The sequence below is a fragment of the Liolophura sinensis genome, chromosome 7 (genome assembly GCF_032854445.1).
Source record: "Liolophura sinensis isolate JHLJ2023 chromosome 7, CUHK_Ljap_v2, whole genome shotgun sequence".
NCBI classification, from domain to species: domain Eukaryota; kingdom Metazoa; phylum Mollusca; class Polyplacophora; order Chitonida; family Chitonidae; genus Liolophura; species Liolophura sinensis.
In genome coordinates, this window is record NC_088301.1 from 5574369 (window position 1) to 5583049 (window position 8681).

Consider the following 8681-nt stretch of genomic DNA (forward strand, 5'->3'; position numbering starts at 1 on the left):
ACCTACATGCCTACCTACCTACCTACATACATAAATACATATGAGCTTATGAGTTTATTACAGGACAGCAGGGGATGTTCATTACCATCAGTCTATTGTACTTCAGTGGTTTATGTGCACAACCGTTGGTTATTACACCTTGTTAGTTTATGTGTACGTTTATTCGTCTTTTTCATCTCAGCAACTTGTTGCTGTCTCGCTTGTCGGTCAGTTTTGAGAAGTTAGAGCAAGGGGACATGACTGGTTAGCTTTGTTTCAATATAATGTGACTGGCAAGGGTGGGTTGTCATGTTTGGTGTCTTTGGCGTGATAGAAACTGAGGAGGGCAAAGATTTGTTTTGAAAAACAAATTGATGACAAAAGACGGACCTAAGCTTAAGGTCGTCGTATGTTTGTTTGGAGACACAGCCACTGTTTTGTGTGCACGTGGTGACGTAAGCACTTGGACAAACGCATTTGTTTGTGTACTTGTTATACGTTAAAGAGAGAACGACCACACTTGTGTGTGGTGAAGTCAACAGGAGAAGAAATAACATTCTAAAAGAGATTTGAAATTTTAACTTCAGTCTATGATCGCTTTGCAATCTCGGGGCCAGCACCTATATGATGACGTCAAAAGGAGAGCACACCACATTAGGGTGTTATTTAGGGTCTATGCTGACGTCAGTACAGGGACGACCATCAGCAAGAGTGAATGCCGAATGAGAAAGATGCTAGTCCGTCAATCCTTAGGTCACTTAAGCTGTTAGTTCAGTTCTAATCTCAGAAAATATCTAAAGGCTCTTGCTAATCGTAACTCTTGAAAATTTTTGTGCAACTTAGCTACAATATGCTTATTTTTTACCTGAATATAATCTTTGCGAATGATCCGGACAGATATTTCTTCCCCAGCGGGTGTAGACCACTCCTCCTGAAAATCGGTAAAACACACTGGAATGACTAGCTAATACTAAAATCAACAGGTACTTTTAAACACGGTGTGGCTATGTTTTGGCAAAGTGAAGCGTCACTTCTGATGTCTTTAGCATAATGCTACAGTGGGACAGCATACATATGTCGACACTGTCCAGATCTGCTACCAGTACATCTCAGTCGTGATATATAATATAAGGGTATAAACGACGTTAAACACAGTTAAGTCAGGAAAAAATTATGCAGGATTTTTACTTATTCGCTAGTTACAACAGGTCGAGTATTGATATCATATACTTGGTCATTTGGTTTACAAACCCCTATTTTACAGCAAGCATATTTAAATTTTATTTACTTTCATAACCTGGCTTAACCTTCAAGATCAGTATATAGCTACTAAATAAAAGATACAGAAAAACCAAATTGGACACGACCACGTCAAATTGCTCAGTAGTGATAAAATGTATATGTTCTTATATTACAATAGAAAAGCCAACTAACAGAATCATTTCAATTGCTGCTAAAAGAATTGGCCATTCATTGCCCCTTTACTATAAATGTCAAAATCCTGTTTTAAAATAACGATATGAACACTATATTCATGTCTTCCCGTTTTCTCATATTTTTACATATTATGCTTTCTTACCATGACTTATGGAGTTTGTGTCCTCCTCTGTTCTCATTGTACCGTCTCCGGTGTTCACACCAGAACGGCCGATGTTGGCAGAAGCCAATCGTCCTACGAGAGTCTGGAAAATCTTGTCCAATTGATTGTCCAGATTTATCAAACTCTGAGGTCCCTAGGAGGGACAAACAATTACACGTACATGTAAATTGTCGTGATTTGAATGCTTGCATGAGATACACATTTTTTATGTTTATGTTATGACAAGAGGCCGTGAAAAAACAAATCTCTATGTGATATTCGTACTTTTAATATACTGTTGATTATTGCATCAAACGCCTTCACTGTAAGTGTTTAATTCTTAAAATGAGTATAAAATTTAATTCTCTTGTAACTAAATATGCATAGAATGTTCAGAATATGTTACACTCTGTTTTGTAATTGTGTCTTGTTCGTCTCTCCCAAGGGCCTAAGGTCTGTATATTTATGGTCATGAATTCTATGGCCACGCTGGACAGGTAAAATTGTGCAATTAAAGCGTACATGGGACACATATTTTCAAATATTATTAAAAATTGATGCAATAGAGTCCATTTCTTTTAGCCCTCGGCCTATATATAGCTGTTTGTAAAATCAGCCATGCTCGCTACTTAAGTGGATTTTAGTCAGTAACACGTTGCAACCTAAGCTGTACACATGGATGTTGGAAATTGATATTCTTGCACAGAAAATGAAGCTAGAATACTTTTTACTAATTCATGACATTAACTTGATAAGCTAGATTTTGAGAGCAAGAACGCATTGTCGCGATCGGGTGACGTCATAATTATTAAAAATTCAGTGACATGTTGGATAATGGAAGGAATTGAATATGTGTTGACAAAGGGCGACACTAGTTACTTAAAGAGATATGGAATTTCATCTAAACCCTGTATCTAACACTGGCATATTTGACATTGTTTGCACGTTTTAGTATAATTTGACCTTTATAAATGCATTTTATTTCAGCTGTTGTAGTATATGATCTCACAGGAGTATGGTATTAGAGTTGAATGTTAAAAAATTGAAAAATAGAGTTCCTGGTGTTGAAACCAGACTCCAGGGAGTTGCAACATTATGAAATAAAAATTGTATTTTAATGCATTTTATTTGCAATAGTTTAGACGAACACCATATCAATTTGTAGAGATTTGTGGTGTTAGGTGTCACCAACGAGAGGCAGTTTTGGAAAACGAATAAGACTGAATGTACAGACCGTTGCGATTGGCTAAAAGAAATAAACTATGGCATGGTTTACGATTTGAATACTGATTTCACTTAATCACCCAGAACATTCCTTGGGTCTTACCAACATCACCGAAAGCTCTTTGCATGCCTCCTTCCTAATTTCATATTTTTTTTATACTTTCTTAATTCTTTGGTGGTTGGTACCTTCCGCTAAGAATTATGAGAAGATAAGGCTTCTGAATTGATCTTTTAAGAGTATTTCTTACTTTTGGAAGAAGAATATGGGAATGGAATATGATAGGCTCACTCTTCACCAGAATTCAGTTAAGCTCTGCTTCACAAATTATGACGTACTGAGTCCCCTCCACCCTCACAAACCCTGCCGTCTGGATCTTCAAATTTTAGAGAGTACATATGTGTGCCAGTAAACCCCCAACTCCACAAGAGCTACAGAAAGACCAGAGTGCGGTATGATGAGTGCACATCTTCTTGACAATAGTTTCATGTACTGCAGACATGTTCAGCACGTGCAGACATATTTGGCACGTGCAGACATATCTATCGCGTATTATTCAGAGGGTAGACATAAATGCATTTTTTTAACATGCTAGAAACGAAGAGGCAATTTTCACTGATACAAGTCTCGTCTATGATTTGGGATTTATATATACCTAAGTGCTAGTATTTCTCATTTGACCTTCGTGGTTATATTTAGATGTCTCCATTTGTGTGGAACAAAATCAATTGAAGGACTGCCGTCAGACGGAAACCAGTACACATCATAATGACAACTGCAATTATCACATAATTCACGTTGTTAATACACACGGCCGATGTCAGATATCTTGGCAGGAAGCCAAAGTACTGTTGTTTAGTCATAGTAATTGATATGTTCAATAAATATTATAGGGATGGGCGATTAGCTTCGTAATTACTTACTGGAGGCCCTTTCTCTCCCGCGGGTCCGGGCGGCCCATAAGGCCCCTGGATTCCGTCTCGTCCGTCCCGACCATCCCGTCCATCCCGACCCGGGAGTCCACAACAATCAGCGGGAGCACCTATAAGCCAAGGTGAAAAACTCGTATGTTGCCCATTTTTGAAATTTTACAAATTAACGGCAAAGCTATAAGAAAATCTGAAAACTAATCATACCGTGGCGCTGTGGTGGTCCTTATCCAGTGTAGAGGTTAACAGCAACGTGTTTAGGAATAAGTGGAGTTGTACATGAGTAACCAGTATTGCCAGACAAGGATTAATGCAAACTGTAGCTTCCTGTATTTAGAGAACATGTCGTGAACAGGTGAATAATTTGAATGGGCGCATTGTTCAACGGAAACAGAGCTGTTGGACAGCATAAAGAAAACTTTCATGGCGCAATGAAGAGAAACGCTATCCGATCATTTATTCTTGGCAAATTTAGTGGTTAAGTGTTAAGTTTTATCATCGACATCAGAATGGCAATAGTTCAGAAATATGATAATGTTAAAGTCTCTTGCCTGAAGCTGATCTTTCCACTCTACTCTCTTCTTGAGTGACATCTTTACTTCTCCCGTCCGCTGATAGACCCTGATATATAAATAGTAGATGAAGTATATTTCTGCCTCCCCGAGTTTTAATGAACAAGGAAATAAGCCATTCACCCAGATTCCAAGTCACTAATTTGCACCTATTTCAAGTATTTTAGTTCTTATTCGGAAAATCGATTTGAAAACAAACTGTTCGCAGCTGCTGTAGATTATGGTGTAGGCAATTGTAGGTGTCAATCGTCGATCAGTGCATCCATAAATCACTTTCACTCACCTGACCAATCAGAAAGGTGCACAACAAGAAGACAATGATAATCATCTTCAACACACTTGTAAAGCTACAGTATATTGGCTGTATCTACAGAACGGTTGCAAGTTTTAGTTTGGCTAGGTGAAATCAACAGAGTGTATTTATAAGGCAGACTGACACCAGATATCTACACAACCAGTCCACATGGACGGTCTGTTTATATATCTTACTTACAAGTCGAAAGTTGTTTATGTAAACTCATCTCATAATACTGAGCGTTTATATATTTACACTTTTGGTTGTATATGAGAAGAAATACTTTCCTAGTAAATTAAACTGTTCTATATGGCACGTGAGACCCTTTCCACATTTACATGTGGCTAGCGTGGGAATGTTCCCCTGATGTTGCTTGGGTTTTCTGTAACTCACTTTAAATATACATGTAGTCACACGGTAAACAGAAGGAATTTCATTTCATATCCGTCACTGGATGTTGGCAGCAGAGTGTTTATTCGGGTGGAATTCGTATAAGGGTTATAGGTTCTGAGGTGACATTTCCTGGAATATTGGACTTTCGAAAACTTAATATGAGGGATTGTAGATAACATTTAAATATTTACATTTAAAAAATTAAACAATTTGGCAGCTATACATAAAATATAAAACTGTGGTATTTGTTCTAGACGAAATGATATTTATATGAGAATCTGAAGTTCGAATGTCTATTGAAACGGCCATTCTAGACTTAATTAACTGGTGGCATTCGTAAATCTGGTGTTCTGAGCGGCTAGCCTCTCACCATTGCAAGCTTAATCTAAGTCATCTCCAATTGCATAGGTGGGAAGATTTTCCTACAACTTGCGGATTGTCGTGGCTTTTTTCGGGACATAGTCAGTTTTTACTAAGCATACTTTTTGTCCCCGTCATACAAGTGAAACATCCTCGTTACGGCTTGAAACACCTATCAAATCAATAAATTAATCACCAGAATGATGATGGATTAGTATTGATTATCCAGCAGTGCTCGCCATTAGCGACAGAATTTATAATCAGTATTTACTTTAACAGTTTAATGGCGCGTTAATTGTTTTATTTGATTAATTTTTGGATGTTTGACTGATTGGTGTTTACCCCGAGAACTTTTAACTTATATGACAGCGGTGATGTTTATGGATAGAGGCTTTCTATACTCTACGAGAGTTCGTCTGACAGCTATAGTGTGTAGATAAACGAGATCGATCCTGTATCCTCCTTGATATAAATTTTATCTGATCATCACTGAATGAGAATCTTCCAGGTTGTAGAACAACTTTTCCTCAAATATAACCTACAGGACTAGTCTTACGACATTTATATTATACAGATCCGAATTTTGACTGAAAATCAGGTCATGTCAAAATACTCTAACATGATAGGTGTGCTCTACATGGGCTTACACCTGGATGTGAGTATAGGGCTTACCGAGAGTTAAGGAAGAGTGGAGGAGAACGATTGTGTCAGTGTAACATGACTTAGTAAGGTAACGCGTTCTGTTTGTCTTATTAGTGCAACTTCGCGTAAACAAAACGCAAAGTGCATCCTGGTAATCATTACATGTATACATATAGTTTAAAGTTACATCTCGGGGGTGAGTGAAGCGGATATGTTAATGGTTACCATTTTTACACCTGGTTTTGGTAGGATTATAAAAAACAATGAGTAAGCGTTTTGCAGAGATACACTGTTATGGTCTTTTTCTTATAGTGAGTCGCCTATATTCAGTTGTCTGTAAACTCAGTCATACTCGCTACTAAAATTGCCTTTATTGAGCGACATATAACAATACAAGCTCTACACACTGAAAATGTTGAACATCCATACTATTGCAAAAAATTACAGTTAGAATAATTTTTCTCATTTATAATGTTAAACTCCACAGGCTTAGTTTATACACCAAGAACTTGTTACCTCAGGTGACGTCATCATTATTCAAAAGTATGTTACATATATGCCTGGAGATTGTTTTACAATTGCTGCACCACCAATCGTTTTGAACAAACTAGTGTCTCTGCAAATTGACTACATCGCTTTAATTTCCTAACATCCACCACTAAATCTATACTGCCGTGAGATCATATACTACAAGAGATATAATAAAATTGATTTAGTGAGTTATATTATACTAAGTTGGTTAGCGCGCTAACGCAGCGTAATGACCCAGTCTCTTACCAATGCGGTCGCTGGGAGTTCAAGTCCAGCTCATGCTGGCTTCCTCTCCGGCCGTACGTGGGAAGGTTTGCGGTTGGTCGTGGGTTTCCCCCGGGCTGTGCCCGGTTTCCACCCACCATAATGCTGGCCGCCGTCGTATAAGTGAAATATTCTTGAGTACGGCGTAAAACACCAATCAAATAAAAAAAATAAATAAATACACTCTTCAAAAAAAGAAACGCAAAATGAAATACAAAAATGACACTTACAATTTTGTACACAGATGTTAACTCAAACAGTTTTGTAGGGCTGCACATTGTTACGGGAATGTTTCAGAAGATCATCCTTGACCAAACGCAACCAAAATGATTTTGAACGGTTTTATCAATTAGGATTGTTAGGATGTGCGTTGATGTCGTATCGTGAAATGAACTTGGTAACCCCGGTTTTAAATGTACCGGTATTCATTTAAATGAGTGTTCATTTGCAGACGTGCCATTTCAAGTCTGCAAACTCGTTCACCGTGAAAGTAAAGGTTAAGGTCAGGAACAATTCATTGTGATATTCTCAAGGGTTCATGTAGATGCAGGTGTGACATAAACTCGGCACACATTTATCATAAAATAAACCAAATGACCATTAAAAAGGTAAAGATCACTAACAATGAATCCGTGTAGATGCAGGTTTGACATAAACTCGGAACACATTTATCATAAAATAAACCAAATGACCATTAAAAAGGTAAAGATCACTAACAATGAATCCGTGTAGATGCAGGTGTGACATAAACTCGGCACACATTTATCATAAAATAAACCAAATGACCATTAAAAAGGTAAAGACCACTAACAATGAATCCGTGTAGATGCAGGTGTGACATAAACTCGGCACACATTTATCATAAAATAAACCAAATGACCATTAAAAAGGTAAAGATCACTAACAATGAATCCGTGTAGATGTAGGTGTGACATAAACTCGGCACACATTTATCATAAAATAAACCAAATGACCATTAAAAAGGTAAAGATCACTAACAATGAATCCGTGTAGATGCAGGTGTGACATAAACTCGGCACACATTTATCATAAAATAAACCAAATGACCATTAAAAAGGTAAAGATCACTAACAATGAATCCGTGTAGATGCAGGTGTGACATAAACTCGGCACACATTTATCATAAAATAAACCAAATGACCATTAAAAAGGTAAAGATCACTAACAATGAATAGGGTACTCTCAAATAAGATATACATAGATAACATAAATTTCGTTATTTTTCATTATTTTTGATCTATGCCTTCAGAGATATACAAGCGCTAACTCCTATTCTTCTTTAGCGGCTGTGTACATGCCTTTTAACTTTAACAATCTTGTCGTCATGAACAAATAATTCAAGGTCAAAAATAACCAACAGGGTTCTTTTCCAACGTTAGATGCATCCGTGACACTATTATAACAACCATGGCTTCAACTGTTGAAGACATAACATGGTTACCCCAATATAACATAAAAACACTGACGACCTTAAAAGCACTGGCCAAGGTGGCCAAGATGGAGTTTTCTCCCGTGTATGAGGAGTATGTGGAATACGATATATTGACTTTGCCTCATGCCTTCAAAAGATATCATGTTTTCATGCGCAACATATAATTTAACTTTAGCGGACCTCTTCGCAATAAAAAACATGTCAAGGTCATATTTTCCATATATTTGTACATCTATGACACAAGAATGGTAAACCTGACTTCAAGCTTTGCAGGGAGAGAGCGTTTACAGGAAAGTGGAGAGACGGACGGACAGATGGACGCAGGATGCAACAGCAATACTTCAAGGCCAACTCTGGGCTGAGGAATTATTAAAACATATCGTTACTTCTCACAGCTTTGAGATCTATAAAATATTTCCAACAGATATACATTTATAAACCCATGTAAACAAGAATATCCAG